The sequence below is a fragment of the Strigops habroptila genome, chromosome 7 (assembly GCF_004027225.2).
Source record: "Strigops habroptila isolate Jane chromosome 7, bStrHab1.2.pri, whole genome shotgun sequence".
Lineage (NCBI taxonomy): Eukaryota > Metazoa > Chordata > Aves > Psittaciformes > Psittacidae > Strigops > Strigops habroptila.
In genome coordinates, this window is record NC_044283.2 from 46,008,759 (window position 1) to 46,031,918 (window position 23,160).

General features: G+C 42.7%; 1 protein-coding gene across 2 annotated transcripts in view; it reads left to right on the forward strand.

The window, feature by feature from the left end:
- Positions 1 to 941: 941 nt before the first annotated feature.
- FBXW7 (F-box and WD repeat domain containing 7) overlaps positions 942 to 23,160 on the forward strand; it is a 175,429-nt gene continuing 153,210 nt past the window's right edge. Inside the window, exon 1 of one of the 2 annotated variants that reach the window (XM_030491263.1) lies at positions 942 to 1,639. The gene's annotated coding sequence lies outside the window, so the exon portion shown is untranslated. The remainder of the gene's footprint in view (positions 1,640 to 23,160) is intronic. The other variant, XM_030491265.1, reaches the window with a different exon arrangement.

The following is a 23,160-nucleotide window of genomic DNA, read 5'->3' on the forward strand; positions in this document are numbered from 1 at the left end:
GGCCGAAGTTACAGGAGTAGTTTTGATTTTGTTCTCGTGTATGCGTTTTATGACAGCAACACGATCAAATAGCGGTTTGTTTTTTTTTTTTGTGTTTTATTTCCACAGGGCCCCAGCTTTTCTAGGTGCACAGGTTGGATGCTGCGAGCAGCCATCCCACACACTTAATGAGCGGCAATTATTTTTTCCCTCGCGTTCAACGAACAGCGTCCTATCTTCTGCACTGCGTACTGAAGGGCGCCTGGCAGAGTTGCGCCGTAAGGGCCGCAACTCCGCAACCACTGTCAGAGGCTCCTGTAATTGCTGTGTACTTTTCACCTCCAGGAGGGCAGGGGCTGTACGACCGCCGCCCTCTCTGCCGAGCTGAGGCGCCTGGAGCCGCGGCGGGAAGCCCGAGCAGAGACACAGGGTCCCGCTGGGCGCAGGCACGGCAGCGGCCGCTGCGTTCCAAACGCCGTTCGCCGCCGCTGGCGGGCACCACACCGTTCCTGACGTAACGCGGCACAGCGCGGGCCGCCGCGAGCCGTTCCCATGGCAGCGCCAACGCCCGCCGCCGCACGTGCGTGCGCGCCAGGGCCTCGCGCCCTCCCTGCCGCCATGACGTCAGCGGAGCGGGGGGTGGAGGGGGGGGGCGCGCGAGCTCGGCCGCCCGTCTCTTGCTGAGCCCGCGGGCTGCCCCGCCCCGCGCGGCGGGAAGGGGCGGGCCTCGCCGAGGCCGCTCACTGCGGCTGCGCAGAGGCAGGCCGCCCCCCCCCCCCCCCCCCCCCCCCCCCCCCCTCCCCTTGTCCCGGCCTGAACCATGCCGTCGCGGCGGTACCTGCTCGGCTCCACCTTGCCCTCCTGTGGCGTCATCGCCCCGCGCCGCACCGGGGCGGGGCGGGGCCTGTTGCTGGGTTACGGCTGTCATCCGTGCGCGCCGCCGCCGTGCTCGCGCTCGCTCTCTCTCTCTCTCTCGCCCGCCCTCCCCGCCCCCTCCCGGCGCCGCAGGAAACGAGCGGATCCCGGGGCGCTGCCGCCCGCCCGCCGCCCCGCTCCCGCGCCCGGCCCCCGGCCCGGCCCTGCCCCGCCGCGCCGAGCTGCGCCCCGCGCCGCCGCTCCCACATGCCGGAGAGCGGAGCGGCCGCGGCGCCGAGCCCCGCTGCCCGGCTGCCCCGCGCCTCCCGGCTGCGGCCCTAGCGACCCCACCGCCGCTGGAGCCGGGGCCCGGCGGCACCCGCAGTGCATGAGAGGGAAGAGTGCGGCGGGGGCCGCGGCCCGAGCCACTCGCCTCCCGGCCGGCGGCGGCGCGGGAACCGGCCCGGGGGGCAGCGAGGGGCGGCGAGGCGGCGGCTCCATGTGAGAGGACGCGGCGGCGCACCTGAGCCGCCGGGACAGCCGCAGCCGAGGGGGGGGCGGTGGGGGGAAAGGGCCCGGCGCCCGGCCCCGAGGACCACCCGCCCACAACCCGCCCGGGGGTGGGCCTGAACCCGCCTGCCCTCCCGAAGCCGGCCGGCCCCTGGCGGCAGCCCCGGGGCGGGGGGCAGCGGGCCCCCTCCCGGCGGGGAAGAGGGGCTCCGCCTCGCCGCCGGCATCGCCCCGCCGGCGGGAAGACGTGCGCGCCGCGAGCGGAGGAAGAGCCCAGCCGAGCCCGTTCCGAAAAGTGAGTGCGAGCGGGAGGACCCGCCGCGGGAGGAGGGCTGGGTGCCCCCGAGGCCGTCGGTGGAGCATGCGGGGCCGGAGCGGGGAGCGCGCCGCCGCTTCCCATGCGGCTCACGTTGCCGGCTGCGCACGGTCTGGTGCCCCGCAGGCGGGCAGGCGGCCCCCGCTCCCGCTCGCCGCGGGCTGAGGGGCTGGGGTTTGGGGGGGGGCGGTGTGTGTGTGTCTGCGGGAGGGGCCGAGGTCCTCTCCACAACTTCTGCCGCCTCTTTGTGCCTGCCGCGGCGCGGGCCGGGAGCGCCGGCCCCTGCGAACAAAGGCGGCGGGCGGCTGGAGGGCTCGGGATCCCCCGGTCACCGCCTGTGGGAGCCGAGCGGAACCGCCGGGGCGGAAAGTTGTGCCAGGCTGGGAGCGGAGCGCACGGCCGCGGTCTGTGAGCCGCGAGGTTCTCAAACACAGCCCCCCACACCCCCCCGTGCTGGCTTTTTATTTCTTTAAAGGGTTGAATGGCTCCTAACAGACCCTGCGGCTGCCTCCCGCCTGCTCATTTACATAACACCCGTGTGGAAAACGCTGCTGCTGTTGTCACGAGAAAACGTTATTGAGGAGTTGCTTTTTCACGTAAAGCGTTTTTCTAGTGCGGTTTCAAAGCCAGAAGTAGTGTTGGCTCTTCCTGTTTGTCGGAGAAGTTGCGTCTTCACGAAGCACGAGCGAGTGCTCTTGCTCTCACTCCAAACCTTACGCTGTGGCAGGGGAGCGAAGGGTCTCGTTTGGGACTGGGACTATGTTTGCCTGGGTTTTGGTTTGCTTTGCTTTTTAGCTTTTGCTTCTGCAGCATGCGGAACTGAGCAAAAACTGCATCAAAACTCTAGGTTGTTTTAATAGACTGTCTTAACTTCTTGTTAACTGAGGAAAACACCACCACAGTAGTTAGTTGGGGAAGGAACATTTATGTCTGTCAGTGCTAAATTGTTCTATTCAGGAGTTAAAATTTATACAACAGTTTGTTATGTGTTCAGGGCCAGGTTGGATGAGGCTTTGAGCAACCTGGTCTAGTGGGAGGTGTCCCTGCCCATGGCAGGGTGGTTGGAACTAGATGATCTTTAAGGTCCCTTCCACTCCAAATCATTCTGTGATTCTGTGATATGATATGAAGAGTATGCACTAAAAAGTGAAGAGAGTAGGTTGAATGTCATTTACTTGATAGTGTTCTGACACAGATCCTGACATCATAACTGCAAAACCTGTGCTCTGTGTGACTCCTCTTCATGTTTCCCTGGAAGGATTCTAGAAAGACTTTGAAGGGAAAAGCAGGATTTGAAGGTGTCCCTGCCCATGGTGGGGGGCTTGGAACCAGGTAATTTTAAGGTCCCTTCCAACCCAAACCATTCTGTGATTGCCTGGTTCTTTCTTAAAAGAACAAACAGCTTGTGAACTTCCTGTGGGTTAGTAGCTAGGGTCCCGCTCCTCTGTGTTTTCTTTACCAGGTGGAATTGAAAGTAGAGAAAAATAAGATGTAGCAGAAATGCGTAGTGGCTGAAGGTCCAAGGTACAGACATATGTGTGAAGGGAAAGCCATACTCCAGAGTTCCAGCAGTGTGTGCTCACTCTGTGCTTTAGTTTGTGCTACGTGCTTGAGGATGGGTAAGGTCTGTTTCCCAGCTGTGTACTTGTCCGTTCCACTGAGAAAGAGGCAGCCTCCGAAAACTCGGGGGAAAACCTAGACATCAATAGGAAGTTCAAAGGTAGATGAGGCACCTGACGTTTCCCAGTTTCTTTTAGAGACCAAGTACGCTGACAGGTAAAAGGACTCTTTTTTTGAGACCAAAATATCTCTGTATCTTAAGTTCCCTGTTGAAAAGGGGCTTACAAGAAGTTGAACACTGCATTCACTTTGCTTTTTGCTTTTCTTGGCCCCGGACCCAGGAGGTCAGGAAAGGAAGTTGGATTCTCTTCAGGCCATAGTGTTAAAGAGATGGGCAGTGCTATGCTGTGTTTAATATCTACAGGAGCTGAAAGGTGCTATGTCCTTTTTTGGACATGGTGATGACACTTGCTTTTATATCACTTCCTGGTTCCCAACTGAAATCTGCCCTTTCCCCGCTCCATCATCATCTGATTGCTAATGGCAGCCTGGTTCTGTCTCTTGATGGCACTTATGCATTCTAGTTGGTGTTCCAAGTTCCTAAGTATCTCAAGCAGGTACATCACTGTGTTATTAAAATGGTTTTTGCCCAGGTTTAAGTTTTTCCTCCTATCGCAGCTTAACATCTAATCAATGTAGTTCCTTTGTTCAAGCTGAATAATTTGCTATTACAGTGGTGTTTGTTTGGAAACATAAATGTTTATCAGAAAGTATGTGATTTTCATTTGCATTAAATGTTAGAGAAGATTTTGTAATAAGTAGCTTTTTAGTTCAGGGAAAGGAATATTTTTTATCTTCAGAGTCTTAAACTGACAAATTAACTCGACTTCCCCTCATTATGTACTTTGCAGAGGTTTTGTTAATTACTTCAGTGGAATTTATTGTCTCTGAATCAGTAAAAGAACGGAATGGGGTGTGATGATTTAGGCCTGAATGTTATTAAACAGAGAGGAATGCTATTCTGTCTCTTTAAAGTAAACTTAAGTCTCTTTTGGTCAGCATGTTTTAAATCAGGCTGCTTTTAACAAACATGTTTAATTTTCTGGGTCTTTTTCTGAAGAACACGTGCTTGTTAACTAACTGTATGTGCATTACATTTGAAATAAAAGTTACGTGTAGACCCTATCTGCAGGGCTGCTTCAGCCTTCTCTTATGGGGACTGTGTACATCAGGTAATTCTTGAAAGAGGCGATGAGGATTGTGCGTAATCACTCTTGAAAATGCTCTTCTGTGACAGAAGGTATTACAATTTAGTGAATTTGTGGAACCTGATGGATGGTTCTCTATTGAAATGCTCCATATATTCACAGGATAGGCAAAATCTGTTTACCAGGATCTCTTCTACATAACAGCCTTTGCTGTTGCAAGACACTACAGAGACTTCACGTATTTGTCTGATGAAGACCTAGAACCACGTAAGCGTACAACTTAACTTACTGTTAACAATCTTCGCGGTCTTGCTTTGTGGTGGTACAGCCACTGATTATTACACAGGCTGTTTTAGCTTAAATCGGAAGTCAGTTTAGCCCTGTTTCCCATGTATCTCAGTGGTCAGCAGCGGATGTCTGTGAAAGACGGTAGACAGCACTATGTGCTGTAAGTCCCTGTTGCCGAGCACCCTTCTGGTTGTTACTAGTACGTGTTCCAGGGCTCTGTCATTTCTGTGTGTTTGGCAACCCTTAGTGGCTTTCTCTTGGATGGACGTGTGTGGTGCCTTTGAGGGAAGACTGGGCAATTCATTGCATAGTGACTTGTTTTGAATATAGAAGTCAGCTGTTTTGGATACCTTCTAATTCCTGTGTGAGGAGAGAGGAGGAATGCTTGATCCCTGTCCACTCCTCACCTGTCACAGTTTCATGTTTAATAGAAAATGAAACGTGGTTTGGAGAACCATTCTTTCACTTTATAAAGATTATGTGGGAAATAATAAAGTAATAATTTTTTAGCTCCATTCTCTGATCAGCTGGAATCAGTAAAGAAGCATAATGGCTTGATTAAGCACTTAAATCTAAAGTACACATTTGCCTTTCTTCTTTGAGAACTCTGCATATGCAAGACACTTTTTGGCTGTAGTGAATGCAAGAGGCATTGCAGCTCACTTCTGAGGGAACATTTCTTGGGCAAGGAATGGGAGCAATTATTCTGTTGCAATCCTGCTGGTTCTTTCCACTCGTGCTTCTGATCAGCCAGTCCAGTGTTCATCCTGTATCAATGCATACATTGCAGTGAAGTATTTTATAATAGATCCTTGCTGGGTTGTTTTTTTTTGTCAGTAATGTGGATCTGGTTTTTATCTGTAAGCACTTCTACTTGCAGCCCATATTCCTGAAGTTTGTGCTTAAAAATGCCTAAGAGCTGTTTGTGTGTTGTTTTGTGTGTGTGCGTGCCCCCATTTTCTTTGAAATAGCAAATTTCTTTCCAAAGCTTGATAAAAATAATTTAAATTTGGAAACATAATGCATGTGTATTATAATTGAGTTTGTAAAGTCAAGTACTTCAAAAGTAATGAATGTCAGAATAAAAAGAAGCTACTGCATTCAGTCTTGTACACGCTTTCCGTGACAAAAAGTATGTGGTTGTCTCTTCAAGACTGCTCATCTTTGCAAAATAGACAGGTCTTTATTATTCAGTAGCTCTTCAATATTTTGTTTTCTCAGTATTCTGTGAAACAATTGCAGTTATTTTTACAAGGGTGAAACAATGTATTTTTTTCTATTCTGTTGTATCTTAACATACCAGCACACATTTCCCATTTGCTGGGGCAATTAAACACGCTTACCATCGGCTGGAGAATGCAGCACCCACAGCTTGGCTGGGAAGAGGAGGTGTGGGAGATACTCCTCATTGTCCAAAATGAGCTTGCTTAGCTCAGATAAGCTTTGCCTGCATCTTGAGTCGAGAGGGTTGGCTTTGTGCTGGACTACAAGGAGTGTTGGTGTGTGCTGTTTTGCTGGCACAATTCTGATACAATGGTTTCAGCAGGTGCATGCTCATAAGTAGCTACAAGAGCAAGATTTGCTCTCAAGCAGCTCTTTTATCCCCTCTTGAATCCTTCCAACATGATCAGTGGTGACTGTTGCAGTAACCAGAAAAATGTGCCTTTTTTTGACTAAACACAAATAGAGCCCTAAAATGGAGAAGCAGGGGATATAGTAATTATATGTGCTGTTTTCAGTTTTGGCTGTAATTGAGTTGTACCACTATGATACATTTTGCAATATTTACTTCAGATTGTACTTGAAGAAGACTAACAATTTCCCTTTAATAGTGCTGTTCAGATTTTGTAGCCCAAATACATTGTTAATATACCGATTAATATTTTGATATGCCTTAGATGTCATGTGGGCATGGAATCGTTGGATGTCGGGGGAAAAAGTAATGCATTTCTTGAAATTGCTTGATCTGTGTTTCTGTTTGGCCATGCAGACTGCTAGACTGTTTTCTAGCAGCTACAGCATCACAGAAGCCTGTAGTAACTAAATGGCTAAACTAGCTTAGGTGAATTTAGTCTGTCTTGTGACCTGAAACTGGAAGACTGCTTATAGCAAAAGTACAGCTCTGAGGTAATCTTAAGTAATACTTCCTGTTTAAATACTGACTATTCTAAGTTGTCCAAAATGTGAATGTTTTGAAGTGCTTGCCTTCTTGAAAACCTTGTGGTAATATGGATGGCGTCAGCTGCCTGTTGCTTCTCTAGAGAAGCAGCACTGAGAAGTCTGAGCTCTTCAGCATGGGCAGGCTGAGGTGCGGTGTGCTCAGAGGGCAGGGCATGCTGCTGAAGCAACGCTTTCTAAGCACAACGTTTGCCTCCTGACCAAGACAGGTGGAGCCGAGAGGTGTGGGTATGCTGTGGTGAGACCTGGCCTTGTGGAGCTGGAGCTGTGGAGAGGGGGGATGTTAGGGGAGGAGGAATTGCAATAATTTCCTCTAAACTCTTCATAAGCTTTGATCAGAGAGTCTTGCCACTGCAGTATCCTGGGTTATAATAATGGATTCTTTCTTTCCCTTCCCTGGTCCCCCTTCTTAATGCACGGTGCTCTCCTTGAAAATTAGAAACCTGAACTGATCTTGGGATAGTTGCTATGCTTGGTCCTATATTCCCTTCTGCAGTTCCTCAGTCTTTTGGTCTGATGTCAGAGCAAGTCGTTCTCCCTCTTCAGCACTTCTTCCTTTAGCAATGTCGCTCTGGGTGGCTAGGAAGGTGGGAGGAGACCTTGACAGGATGCAGGTTACCAGAGACTTCCCTTGTGTGTTCCCTTGTTGGGATTATCAAAGAGCTTAAGGGTGATGGTGTAAAGCTGACTGCACATGGAGTGTTTGGGTTGTTTTTGATAGATTGAAGTACTCCTGAACTTGGTCATGCAGAGTCAGGGTTACTCAGCTGTGGCTTTCTGTTGTTGTAGGTTGTGGCAATTGCTTTGAATTTCTGAAGGACGGGAACTGTTAACTCACGGTGTGTGTTATGGACAGTATCTGCTTAACTCTGCCCTCTTTTACTGGTGTAATGTGCTTACTGCATATCTTGGCTCTGTGTTCTTACAGATGTTGGTGAATACTTTTGGAGGGTGCTTTTTTCAGGATAAAGTCTATCATGTTTTCTTTAAGGTGAAACTTTACATTTAGATCTGCTGTAGCATGCAAGATCTGCCTACGCTCTTAAGGAGTTTGCTGTATTACAAACTGCATGTGAAAGAATATTGTTCTCTTTATGTAAAATGTGATATCTTTTATAGGATAGAATGTGTGTCCTTATATATCTGAAGGAATGAAAATAGTCATAATGTTTTCAGAAGTGAACAGGCTACTTCAGGACAAGCTACTTGTCTTACTAAGCAACTGACAAGCCCAAAACACCACAAGCCAAAGCCAGTGGGGAAGAAAAGGTTTCATGCTTTTTCCCAACTTCCTTTTTTAGGAGGGTAAGCTGCTCAGTCTGTTCCCGGGCGAGTGCAAGCCTTTCAGCATTGTGGCATAGTTCATGCTTGAGAAGTTGCTCATTAGCAATTGCAGCCTCAAAATACAGCATTTTGCTAGACCTGACAGTAGTCGGTACATGCTTTTGTTGACTTCTCCATTGCCTAATAAGGCTGTTTTTTTAGAAAATATTTTCTTCAGTGTTCAATGCCATAACTACTTAATAATGATAACCAAAACTACAACTTTGGATTCAGGCCTCTCTGAAGAAATGTTACTCATCTTTCGTGGCAAGTGTGGTGCCACATAGCTTGGCACGGTTTTGAATCTGTTGAAGATGGGATGTCTACACCTTTACTTTACCATGTGCTGTGTCTTTGCCAAGCAGTGTTACTTGTGGCTCTGAGCTTGGGTCAGGTAGTCGGTAAACCTGCAGTTTGCCAGGAGTGGCTACTTCTCTTGCTGTTTATATCTTGTCTCTTTGTTTTAATTCATGCAGTGGTGCTCAAAGCAAGAGATCTAGCCCAGTAGGAAAGGGCCTTTAAACTGCAATCCTGGAGGTACCCTCATGGAAGTTATTTGTAACGCTAGTTTCTGAGTTCGCCGTGGCAGTTTCATCTGTTGTTGCCAGAGCTGATGAATATGTCTTTAGATCTGTGGCATTTCTATGAGTGGGTGGATCACTGCGATGACAGGTAACTTCTTTTTTTCTTCACTGCAGAGTACAATAGTGACAGTTTTTATGGATCTCGAGGGCATCTTCAGCATCTTTTAAATCATGTTAAAGCAAAGTTGCTGTGTGGGTCTCCCCTTCCTCCCCTCCCCAGGAAACTTTTGACGCTGCTCTCCATGTACGTAGATAGCAGGCACCGCTGCATATTCCAGCAAGATGGAATTCGAAATAGTCAGTTTGTTTGGAGCACCATGTTTGGGAATTGCTTTTCTCCTAACATGCTACTTGTTGCAAGAGTCCTGGGGGAGGGAGACAGTGATTCCCTCCCCAGACTATGCTATGCTTCCCTCTACCTCAGACTGCCCACCTTGTGCGTGTTCAAACTTCTCTGTGTAGGCAGGAGAGGGGCAGACGCATACCCTTGTGACAAGCCTGTGGTGGAAGGGGGCAGTTGTACCCCTCTGCTTTCATGATGTGTTAGTTGTGTTAGCTGTGGTAGCAGGTGGATTCTGACTGTGCTGTCCCTGGTCCAGTTAAGAGCCAGACTTAGTCACTGCTTCACTCCTAGCTTGCTGGACTTTGTCTTGCGCTGCACCTGAGCAGCACACAGTCCTGAATGGCTGCTTCATGCTTGTGAAACATGGCATGAGTACCCTGAGGGCTTTGGTAGCCCTTTAGTAATGCAGTAGTAATTTATCTGTGTTTTGACATTATACGTCTTCAGGAAAGTGATATGTGTGAAACAGGTCCTACTAAGAATATCTTGTGTGGGCTCTAAGCTTAGGTGGGTTCTAATAGACAGGTGTCTGAATTTTTCAAACCTGTAATACCAAAGTGTGTTTGTGTTAACCCTGACATGTCAGTTTCTTAGCTTGTCTAGATGTTTAACTTAATTTTGAAACCTTTACATACCTGAGAGTGCACTAAAACTAGGGTGATTCTTAGACATAACCTGCTATAGCAGAACAACTTTGACATTCATAGTTATATTTGATTTGTTTCCATGTCATACTTCATTTCAGCTTCAAGGCCAGGTTGGATGGGGCATCGGGCAACCTGGTCTGGTGGAAGGTGTCCCTGCCTGTGGCAGTGGGGTTGGAACTAGATGATCTTTAAGGTCCCTTCCAAACCATTCTATGATTTCAGGTTTTGTGTTGTATTCCCAGCTTTATAGCTTATTGCCATCATAAATCTTGCAAATTGTTTTGTTGTTATTTGTTCTTTGAATACTGTTATGCTTGACTATTTTGAAATCAAGTAATTCCTGATAACAGAAAAGAAGTGGGCTGATACAGAAATAACTGAGGGTCAAACTTAGCTCAGCCATTACTGATGTTTGGCTGTGCCTGGTGAGAGCACTAGATAACACTCAGCATGACTCAGGAGCACAGGCAGGGTTTGTGTTTGAAGGGTAGAGGTGGGTGGGTTCCCATGTCGTGGGGTGGATGTGTGGCTGTCTAGTTAGTTGAGCTACACGCCGTGGTGGTTGGCTGCCTATGTAGGAGGTACATACAGTCATCCCTCTCGGCTTGCGTGTTGTTTACACGGGCTGTGGGAACCTTTCGAAAGGGTGGTGGGAATGACTGGAAAAACAAAAGCTTGTTTGGAGGCACAAAAGAAATGTTAATGTTTTGGTCCTTCTCATTCCTACTGTTTGTTTACACTGCATCGAGGTGGGAACAAAATTGATTGCGTAGGTTAGACATGACCTAGCAAAGATTAAAAAAGAGAAACTTAAAATTGAAACAATTTGCCCTTCCTTCATGAAATATTTTCAAACTTTATAAAGATTGAGGGTTCCTGAGATGTTATATTCACTTGTCCATTATCGGGTTGTCATTTTATATTACATTTTACTTCCTTAGTTGAGGCTGAAAGGAATGGTTCCAAAGAACTTCTCTCACCCTCAGCCTTTTCCTGTGCTAGCTATTGGTGTAATATGACTTTTTGGTAATTACTTTTGTGCTGTTTGTTTTCTACCATTTTAGTTCCCTGAATATAGGTGACAAGTGAACTAAAAAATCAAATTGAGTTGGCTCAGTGTGACACGGGATGTGTGCTGGAGCTGGCATGCTGGGGGATGCACAGCTGGTAGTGAATCTTCTGGGCACAGGCAGGCCGTTAGATCAGCTTAACTGTGCTCTGAAACCTTGTGGTTTGATGATGTGCTGAAGCCGGTGTGGAGTATGTCTGCAACCGGCTGATCTTGCTCTCCCACACCCCTTTTTGGCGCTTGTTGTCGTGCTGTCCACTTCTCAAATCTGGCTGGCTGTGAACCAACATGAGTGCTACTGCTGCCCGCCATCTTAACCTTTTGGATAAGGGCAGAGTGGGATTGCCTCTTTTAACAAGACAAATGCTTGTAATCTAAAAATGCTTGTAATCTGTATACTAAACTGCAGAAGTATTGTCTTACGTATCATACTGTAAACTATATGCATGACACAGAACACCTTCAGCTACTACTGCCAATTCAACCTACGAACTTAAGCATGCACTTGATCTGCAAAGGTTTTCCCCTAGTGTTCTCTTTGTAGCACAGTCATAACTGTGCCGATCGGGACAAACTAATCCTTTTATTCAGTAGAGCTACATTTAACACGGTGATCAAAGCTACAGTGTGCAGAAATATTAGTATTCAAATCTGTAAAACACAAGGGAGACAAATCGTTCTATGAGCAGCAGAGCTAACAAAACCTAGTTTCCTGTGGATTTGTATCCTCTGCCTGCTGCTGTATCCCACCGTTGCAGTAACAGAGTCCTCATTACTGTCTTGTGACCTCCCATATCACAATATATTCACATCCTAAAGCCTCACTACTATGCTACATAAAACCTACCAAGCTTTTTTAATTGCTAACCTGGCTAAAGGCAGCGTGTGCTGTAACTGCTGCACAGTTATGCCATATATATGCTTGCTAGCTGCAGCCAAAGAGCACAAAAAAAAAGCATGTTCAAGAATTCTACTGATTGTAGAGCTGAGAGTTTAACTTTTGTGCTGTTGTTTCTGCCTATTAGTTGCCATCTCCACAAAGTAATTAGGATTGCATTAAAGGACATGTATCTTTTTGTCTTTCCTTTTCAAATCACTTCTGGAGAGGTGTGTAGCGCCACTGGAAAGTTTCATTTATAAAACTTCAAGTAGTTCACTGTTCTTCACAATCAGTCTTAATTGTTGTTACAGCTTATTATGCTGTTTAATACAACATGTAGTCCTATATAAAAGTATGTTAGGTTTGTAGTTTAAGTGGTTTGGTTTTTGTTTTGTTGTTTGTTTGTGGTTTTTTTATTTTTTTTTTAATTTTTTTTTTTAAATTTTTTTATTTTTAGCCAAGTTTGGGGATCTCATCACTTGCCGTATGGAAAGTGATGAGATTCCTTGTCGAAATGTATTGTGTCATATTAATCATGAATTTCATAGTAATGTTTTATGTTATTTGTGAAGTTTTAACCTCATATTCACTCAAAGTCCTTAGTTTTTTCTCTATACTTTTTCCTGTGTCTTACTCTGCATCTCTTGGTTACAGTTAACATACCTGATCCTTCTGATGCTTTTTGGCATTCCCTTTAAGATGACTGTTGTCAACTTCTACCTTTTTTTGAAACTGTTTTAGTTTAATTAGCTCTCAAACAAAATTTTTTTTTTTTTTTTTTTTTTTTTGCATGGTGTGCCTACTTGGAGTGCTGCCAATTAGAATATTATAATGTGCCAATTTGTAATATTCTCCAAAACATTATATATACATCCTAATGTTTTTTTAATCATTCTTCAGTGGACTCTCCAGAGTGACTGTGTCTCTGAATTTGTTGTTAAAATCCAGAAAGTTGATGAGTAGAATATTCAGCTTGACATGCAGTACCTTGTCGATTGTTCTTTTTGTCTTTCATGTATTTCCGTTTATCTAGCTTGTTAGACTACCTGAAGTTCTTACAGCTCCTTCTCATGTCTTAACCTTAATCATTTTCATGTGAGTGAATTTTGCCACTTTTTGCTTTCTTGGACCATTAAGCAATACCAGAAGTATTAAGAACTACCAGAAGTAGTTCTGGTACAGAACCTTGGCCGTCTGCTGTTAACCCTTTTCTGCAACAGACCACTGACTGCTTTTTCTTTTGATGCTTTGGTGCATATGTCTAAAGGCAAATGGTGTTTTCCGCTAACACCAAGATTAATTTTACTTTAGGGCCTCTTGAGACTTTTGGGGAGGCTTTTTGGAAGTCAGTTTTTCAGCAATTTATCCTTAGTTCACCATTGTTGTTATAAAATTCTCCTAGCCTAAAAAAAGCATAGTTTCCTTTCCAGAAACCATGCTGTGTATATTCTCTGATTCCAACCTGCATATGTTTTACAATAGTATTCTCTAAACAATTGTTTCGGCTAGCTTGCTGTTGCATGAAAGGCTTGTTTGCTTGTAACATGCTAAGTCATATTTACTGGCTCTTCCAAATGTAGCTAAGTACTGTGTTTTCTCACATTCTAGTATCGGGTATTTTTAGTAGGATGTTAATGTAATATTTTAATATTTACAAGTTATTTTTTTCTCTCCTCTGACATAACCCAGTTCTGTTTGCTGCTGATAAGAATAGAAAACGCAAAGTATCAAATTTTCTCCAAATGAGGTGTTAATCATTTAAGTTTGTAAGCTCTGTTCTACTCCCCCAGATTGTGTAGTGGAATGCTCAGGTAGTCTTTCTTAGACTTTGAATTTAGGATCTAGGAGATCTTGAATTCAGATGGCAGAAACATTGAGATGTGCAGTGGAGGGGGAACTAGGAGGAGTGTAGAGGTCCCCTTAACCAGTGAACAGGCTGATGACACCTGTAATTTTTTCTTCCATCCATTTTTTGTATCCCTTTTCAGGAAGGAAAACAGCACGTAAACCCAGAGTGAGTCATTTAGCTTTTCTGAGGAGGAACATGGCAGCCAGGACTGTTTGGTGGTAGACCATTCTGCTGGATCACACTGGGATCACACTGATGTTCTTTCTAGTCTAGTATCCTGTGTCTGAAAGCAGCTGTAAAGGAGAAAATAATGTGCAGGAACCCAGAAGTTCCCTAATTCTTCACATGACCCATCTCAAAAACCTCTGGAAGTGGATGCTTGGGAACATTGAGAACAAGATAAGCATTAGATATTTTTCTTTTGTGCTTGCTCTGCAGCTACTTTCAGTTCACGGAATCTCTGAGCCAGAGATAAACAATCTTATGTTTATCTAGAAACTCTTGAATGATTTATCTTAGAATTTGTCCAATTTCTCCTTGAACCCATGTAAATTTTTCATCTCTATTGCATGCTTTCTCAACAAATTCCCTAAGTCTACTGGCTATTGCTTGAAGAGTTACTCATATTTTGAAGTTGGCTCCTACTACCTTCATTAGCTGCTGTCTAGTATTTGTGTTGGAAAGGGCAATGAACAGTCAGTCAGGTACTATCCTTTGCTTTTAATGTCACTTGTCTCTGGACTAGTTCCTTGAAATTGGGCTCTTTGGTCCGAAAGAGACCATTTTTCAGGTACCAGTTCTTATATACCAAAGTAATTTTTGCTGAAACAATGCGGATCTGTAAGAGGACAGATATTTCTTCAGTACCTGCTTGTTTTTTTTATTGAAAGGGAGAGGTGCTGTTTGGGCACCAGTGCTTACTAGTGTTTCAGGATTAAAGTCAACCCTCAGAATAGTAACTGCAACTGAAGTTTAAGCTATTGGGGGGATGTTTCCTAGAGAATTGCTTGACCCAGTGGAAATGACGGGTGCTAAAGTAAGGATGAGGAATTCTCATCTGTGTTTCCAGGAAATGGCAATTCCTGTGTAGCTGTTCCTGTGGCCATCTTTTAACGTGGTTAGAACATCAGCTTAGCAGCTCTTAAGTTTCAGTGTCTTGATAACATGGATTCTAATTAAAAAAAAAAAAAAAGAAAAAAGAAACACTAGGATGTTTCCAAAAGGATAAATAGCAAGTTTCCTATGTTAGTATTACAACTGGTACAACCAGGCAAAGCAAACAAAAATTCAGCTCTTGTAATTGAAGTTGTCTTTTGGTCTGCTTTGTTGATAGAGCATTGTCAACTTCCATTTTTTAATTATCCTCATATATATGATTACTTTTGTGAAGAAAAGTAAATTAGGTGCTTCTTGGTTTTCTGTAAACCTCTGAAGCCTTTATTTGACTGGATAATTTGTACAAGATAACATAGAAGAAATTGATTCTGCAAGCTACATCTTGAGGCCTTAATGTGTTAATGGCTTGCAACTTAAAGTGGTTCTTTAAAATCAGCTTTTAAAGAATAATAGTTTTGGGGTTTTTTTTTGTGGTTTTGTTTTGGTTGGTTTTTGGTTTTGTGGTTTTTTTGTGGTGTTTTTGTTTTGTTTGTTTGTTTTTTTAATTTTTGTCAAATTGATCCCTATCACTGAGACAAATGTGAGGACACTTGTGATGCTTTTTACCTCTGTCGTTAATTTTCTCTTGCCACTACTCATATAGGCTGTCATCAGTTCTTGTGGAGTGCAGGTGAAGATGGCTAAATGAAATCCAGGTCTGATCCTGCAGTCATTGGAGTATACACTTAAATCTGGTCAAAAGAATACCTTTAGAAAGCTAAGTCTGCATGAATGTTTGCTGCATCAGTGACATACTTTTGTTGCTTCAGAACAAAACTGATCGTCAGTTTGTCATTGATAACACAATCTAAAAAGTACCTTGAACTTTTCATTAGTCTAAGCTTGCATTTATTTATTTGGCAGAGCGATAAGTTAATCTCTGAAGAGCAGGATTTCTGAAGCACACTTAAGTGACTTAGGAACATAAATTCCATTGACTTTGTGCTGTGAGAGTAGAATGGGACCGAAGCAGAGGATTAATTTTGGAAATTAAGCAAACTAGAAGTGCAGTTGATCATAAACATCAGGCAGCATATTGTTTTATGGAGATCTCATTCTTGTAGGAATCTTCTTAAGCCTAAATGAACATTTGGCTGTAAAATTGTTGAAAGACTTGGTCAGGTATGGGCAGAGAGAATTAGCAAAATGTGAATTCAGAACTTTATTAGGAAAGCATTATGTTTAAATTTATTTTTAATCACTTAGAAGTTGTATTTTTTTGCTTTCAAGGAGGATATAGGAAAAATTTTGTGTCACTCTCTTTTGAATTGGTGTCTTTGCAATAGTTATTGTACTGCTGTTTTCTTTGCCAGCACACGTCAGTGGTGCAATAGTAGGCCAAAGGCTACGAAGTCCAAGAGAAGCTTTAAGTGATAACCTTAGAAGATGGTTGAAACTTTACAAATAAATAAAATTACCTGCCTGTTTTTGCTATGAAATGTGATGATAGTTTGGTTACTTGACTACTCATTAACTGTTTGTTTGGCAGTAGCTAGAAAGACTGAAAACTTGTCGTATGACTCTGTTTCAGCTATCAGTTGTCTTTCTGTGCCTTATCAGGCTGCTTGATAACTGTTTAATTGAAAAGTTTCATGTGCTATTGAAGTGTTATTGTTAGAATAAGCACTTAATTCCAGAAGGAGGGTATAATCTCATGGCTTGATAGAGAAAGTCACAGTGTAGGGGGAGGGATGCTATCACTGTCCTAGATAGCAGACTTGTTTATTTTATAAATATACATTATTTTTCTGAATAGCAAAGTCAGAACCTTGGCTAATTGTAAATATCACCGAGTGGGGACAAATATTTTACCATCATTCTGTTACAAGAACTTCCTCTGAGAATTCAAATGCTACATCCATTGTAACAAATGGGAATCTGGGCACTGAGAAATTGCAGTAAGGACAAAGCTTGCTTATTTATTTTTGCTTGGGTAGTTGTGCATGTAAAACCCCCAGTAGTTAGCACTATGCTTGACAAAAACCAGCAGTGAGAAATGGTAGCAGAAGAATGGTTTCACATTGGTTTTACCCTGGCTTGCCACTAGGACAAGGGGTATTGCACTGTTAAATAGCAGTAATAGAGTGCATATACATACTTTTTCCCCCTCAGATCTTGTTTTGCTTTATTGTCAGTGTTAACGTGTTACGCAGCTACAACATTTATATGTTACTGCTGGTAAAAATGTCTTTCACAGCTTCTAAATAAAGTGGTTCACAGAAACTATATCTGCCTGGCTTTTTTGCCTAGCTGATGGTGACTAGATGGAAGGATGTGCTTTTTTTTCCATTTTCTTCCCTGTTTCCTAGTCTATAATCACAGAATAATGGAGCTGACTTATTAATGAAGCAAGTTCAGAAGTTGTGACTAAAGGAGGACACTTCATTTTAATTCTTTAGCTGTACGGTATCAGCAACCCTTTAAAGTTAGGGCAAAAGTACTGATCTTGTTTGGAGGAAGTTTTTTACCATAGTCGTGTTAGAGCTGGTTATCGGGAATAGTTACAATACCCTTCCCACACCACCCCCGCCCCCCAACACTACTGAGGTTCAAACTTTGCTTCAGTTTAATTCAAAGCAATGGACACAAGTACTTACAGCATGTTTGATCTTTGCACGCTACAGCTCTTCTAATTTCTTTTGTCAAATCCAAATGAATCTTTGGATCCAAACTGAGTGCATCCATTGAGTAATTTTGTTGTTGTACAGAATTATGGTGCTCTTTTTATTACAGGTGTCAGTGTTGCACAGGAGTTATTAAATCTGTTAAATTTGAGCTTTTGGCAGGAAAAAAGCTCACCTTCACCAAGAACCCTAAACTTTTCTGTTGCTGAATAGGCATGAAAGTTTGCATTGAACTTACTATCTTTTAAAAAGTTAATGCTAAAGGTTTTTTATTATCAGTTTAAGGAAGTGGAGAAGTTAACAGATTTTGGAACTTTTGAGTTGGTGATTTTTAAGAAAGCATAGTTAAATGCATTCTATGAGGTTTCTGATGTTTCATAGACTAACAAAAGGTTGCTTTATTAGTAGCTTTAATGAACAAATCGCTTTATTGGCTTAGGCATACTGGTTGCTTTGTCGGTCCAAACAGCTATGGGTTCTTGTTTCAATTCACCATTGTGCTAGAGTAGAGAAGTGATAGCCATTGACCTTCTGTTAAAGCACAAGAAAAAGTTTTTTGTGAAGAAGGAAAGTGTGCGGGGAAAAGAGCAATGCAGTTCTCTGACTCGAGTTCAGCAACGTAAAAATCGAGAGACCATGTACCTCTCCTGTTGCTGTTCTTGCTAGGTGGCTCAGTGTGGTGAACCACCTGAAACAAGAAAAAGCAAGACTGACTTTCTGAAGGCTGTTTTTCAAGGATCATGTGTGTAAAGTAAGAAGGTATTTGTACTGTAGCTGTAAGGAAGCATATTAAGTAGGTGCTCATATAGTCCTGAATGGAAACTGTTAGTCTTCAAAAGAAAGGTCTTTTTTTATTACTGATTGTCTGGCTTGTTTTATTAAGTAATTAGCACACAGGACTTAACCGTAGTCTTAGATTGAATTAAGTGACAGTATTTTATTTCTTGAATTGCTTCGTACGAATTTGTTTAAATGAGCAAATAGTATTTTTTTTTTTCTTTTCCTGGCTGTATGGTTAAGACAAAGAGGAAATTTGTTCGATGTTATAGACTTTTGTTAATGATAATTCTCAAAGTTGTTGTCTCTGTAATGAAAAAAATGCTAAAATCAGGTGGGATGCCACTGCAGTCTCCCAGCTCTTTCTTGACGTTATCAGAGTACTTAAAAAACTTACCATTTTACCTGTAAAAGATGAGCATCTTCCTGCAACTAGAATAATAGTGTTGCCATTGAAGAAGCTGGGCATTCAGATGGGTTTGCCAAATGTGTTTACATTACATAGCATGTGAAGTTATAATCATGATTAAAAGGATTAGGAGGTTTCTTTTTAATGAAAGCACTGTATGAGGAAAAATTTACCATTCTTTGCAAATACCTTTTCTTCTTTTCTTTCCAGCGTGGGGGAATACAGTGCGCCCAGGTATTCTGTAGCTGACTGGTTTCTGATTTGCACTGAAGCACTTGTTATTTGGTGGGAGCAGCTGCTGGAATATATATTACACTTTAATCATACGTCGAGTTTTCTGTAGGGATCATGTTGTATGCTTGGACGTTATGATGTGTTGGGCCTAGTTCATAGTGGTATCTCCTTTTGTATAATAATAAAGTCTTTGAATTATTGTTTTTCTTGTGGAGCAGTTCTGTGCCCTGCTGCTTACCTAATTCCAGGGGAAAGCAACTTTTCCCTGAGACCATTTCTTGGGGAAACTTAGGAGAAGCAGTGAAGTTGTCCTTGTATAAATTTATCTGGATTTCTTTTTTGGGGTGATTGTTCCCTATAAACTTTTAAAGTGAGGAATGAAGTTGGGTGAGCTTGTATATGAACCCATTGAGGAGAAGCAGTGAGCTGAGTATGTGTTCAGACAGTGCATTGCTGATCTTGTTCAGAGGGGAGCTGACTTGCCATCATGCTCTGTCTGGTTCGCAGCAATAGCTTAGCCATGCTATTTAGAGTAAGTATCTTTTGACTTTAGTTTTCTGTGAATCTTACAGCATCAAAAAGTCACTAATGTAAAATTTGTATAGAGGAAACTTAGAGCAGGAAAGCACATTTTTTAATTTCCTCTTCCAAGGAAGAGATGGGTTGGAGTTTTTTGTTGCCACTGTGTGCAGTGCCCTTTTTCCTAACTCTTCTGGTTACTGCCTGCCCTGCTTTCCATCTTTCTGTGGTATTTCAGCATGTGCTAGGAGGTTTGTTTTGCTCTCTAGTGCATTCTTTTCTTGGTGCTATCTCCGTATCTCCTTCTGGCTGCAGTTGTTTTTTAACACTCCCCCTTTGCTTCTCCAGTTCTGCCCTCCCTTGTTTTACATTTTAATGCTGTTTCATTTGTATATGTCATCAAAATACTTGGTTTTCCTTTGTGCGCCTAAAAAAAGTTATATGAGTCAGCCCTGATTTTTTGACAGAGCCACCTCTTCCAGAGGCCACGTTGGCACCCCCTTCTGCCAGATATTCACAGATGTTCCTCAGCAGCTCTGTGCCTGCCACTGAGTTTGTACCTCAGTTCCTGGATGTAAGGTAACTCATGTGCTTAGAATTGTTTAGAATCAGTTCAGGTGTCTGAGGTTTTGGGCATTAGAATGGTAACTACAAAAACACTATAAAAGCAGTCAACATTGAAATTTAGTTCAGAGGTAGCAGTTGGATAAACAGGGTTCGTATTTGTAAATTCTTAATGTCCAATGTATTGTTATGAGTAATGGAATGGAAGAGGTTGTGTTGCTTTTTAACCCTTTGCCCTACTGTATGGAAACTTGTGTTTTAACAGACCTCTGTTGGGGAACTGGTTTTGAGGTTGTGTTGATATTATAATGACTGCATGTCACCTGTAACTTGAGTATGTATGTATGTATGGCAACTGATGCCAACTGTACATGTCAAAGAAAAGTGGTAATTCTGGTGCAATTTTCATTGGAAAGATAGATTAACTAAAGATAAAGAAATCCAATGAGTTCTAGCTGTCCAGAGCTCTGCTGCAGTTAACTTTTTCCTTACCCATTTCTTGATCAATAGCAACTTCCTAAACATCCATCTCAATAACACATGGGAGCCCACAAACTGCATGTATTGAAGAAGACGCAACTAACATCTGTTTAAAACCAGCAACCATCTGCAACATACAATAAAACATGTACTGTTTAGCCCGTAGATATCACTGCATCTGAAAAAAGGAGGGTGCATGTTATTGATAGTTCAAAATACATACCTCAGAACACTGTTCCTCTAGAGAAACAGTAAAATCTTTCAATATCATGCAAGAACTTGCTGCAATACAAGTTCCTGTAGTGGCTTAGCATTGTGCCTTGGAATCTATACAGAAAATGATTAAACATTACCAGCTATAGTGGAAAATGTATATGGAAGAAATTTCTCTCTGACCCGCTTCCCCAGCTTTCTAATAATCCCCTACCATCAAGTTCGTGATCAGAGCCAAACTTTTTGTAGGTGAATTTGCATCAAATAGTATCAGGCCCTGCAGACCAACAAATACAAGGCTTGCCAATGAATCTTCATCATTCTATGGTAAATATTTGCTCTCCTCCCCACTAAAATCAACAAAATCAGTGTGTCTTACATATTCACACACCAGAATGTAATGAACTCAATATAGTTCACCAAATGTTCTTATGGGAGTAAAGGGAAGGAAAGCAAACAACTGCTAAGCACCCAAAGGAACTTGCATCTACAAATGAGAAAAGACCCAGCCACTCTATTCTTTCAGGCAAGTAAGGTATGAAGAGGAACTGCGTAGTTGGAGTTTAACCAACATGGGCCTAAAGGAACCTTCAGAAGACAAATCTGGGTCTTTCAAGTATGGGATTATGCAGCTTATCATGGCCTCAAGAAAGGGGTTTTGTGGAATGGTATAAACTTTCCCACTCCTTTAAATCTTTGGTATATCACAGGTAAATAGTAATTGTCTATTTTACCCTCCTGGAATGACAAAGGCATTTTAACTTTTCCCATCTTCCTTGAAAGATCTCTCTTCATTCCACAGGTTTTCAGCCAATTCAGCTTAATTAAATCAGATGAAATTAGAGCTCCTATTCTCAACTTGAAGTGGTTCTGAAGGTTATTCTCTGTCTTTTTAGAAATCTGGAGGTCTCCTGTACCTGGTGTCTTCAGCTGTATTGATTTGATTAATAGAAGAGATTTTTTTTTTCCCCCGTTTGTTTCGTTTTGTAGTATCATTGCTTCTAATACAGTTCTTTAGAGCAAAATTATTGTCTTAGAAAACTTGATTTCACTTAATTTGAGCAGAATGTTAACCTGGCCTTACAATGTTCAATTTCCCCATCTTAGAGTCTAGTCCTGCCTTCAGTGAGACTCTGGCTTATACGGTTTCTTTAGGGCTTCTGTCTTCATCAGGGCATCAATAATCAGAAGTTATTTTAAACTCCTGTAGTTGCGTTTTTCATCAGTCCTTTGGGGTAGACAGAGCAGTGGCATGATAGTTGGAAGAACTCGGGTTTCTGATCCTACATTCTGCCACTTACTTTATCCGAGATTCATGTATTTAAGAGCATATTATTATTTTTTGGGCTTCTTCCTTTATAAAATGAGAGTACTTGGCCACATTTGTAAAATGTTTTGAGATCTTTGGGTAAACACTGTTCTGAGTATTTGTATTTGTTTCAGAGGATCACAGTCTGTGAAGGTAATATACTAATACAGTTTTATTTCTCTGAGGAAAAGAAGCAGCACCAGTAGTTCACCATTCTGCATTCAAGTGGCAGTCTGTAACTTCTGTAATATTCTGAAGTTAATGTGGTCTTTAACATACGTATAACTATTCATTGCTTAATGGGAGCAGTGACTGTTGAGTTGGTATTAGTTTTACAGGGCATGAGATGTTTTAAGGAAAACAAGGTTTTGTATTAGTTACTTCAGCATTTGTGGAACTGTTTTAGCAGATGCTAAATATCTGCCCTGTTGGTATTGTTCAAAACACATTTAATGAGTCATAAATATTGTTTTCCTGTAATGCACGCGATATTCAAGACAGACCCTCAAACTCCAAATGAGAAGTTGCGCTGCTTAATGGTCCACATCTTATGTTTTTTCACTCTCATGGAAAGAGCTTACTGCTATAGTTGCCGCATTAATCCATAATCCAATAAAGGGGATTTATTTGAGCGGTTGAAGGCAGAGAGAAGAAAAAGAATGTGTCTGTAGTACACTGTGGGCAATAGTTACGCTAAAAATAAGATAGAGCTCTTGAATGGCTCTGTGTTTGCCTTTCTCAATGTGTGAGACACACACACTAAAGTTTCACAGCAAGATTTGAAGGTGCGATTATATCCTTTCTCCTACTCCTTAAGGAAAAAGACCACACCAGCAAACCAAACAATCAACTCCTCAGACCCAAGTTGTTCTTCCTGTTATTTCAGCTGTCACAAATGCAGGGCTAACTGGGCCATTACTTAAGTCCATACAATTGGCCTGATATTAAATGAATGCTGACCCTCCAGCTTTTGTAAGAACTATGTCAGTTCAGCGTACAGGTCCACTGTGGTATACCTAGCACACTTCTAGTAGCATATATGCACAAATATATGACCTCAAGACTCTTCGGAAATTGAGGATTGTGTAGGTACAATGTTGAAACTGCAGTGTAACTTACATGTAGTAAAATGTTTGAATTAAAGCCATTCCTGATTGCAAAGAATGCAAATGAATGGCTGGTACCTGTAGGTAAATGACAGCTGGCAGATGCCACATGTGGACTTTTAAACCTTTAAAGACAAAATTGAAAGAAGTAATGCATCAATATTTATTAACAGTGATGAGT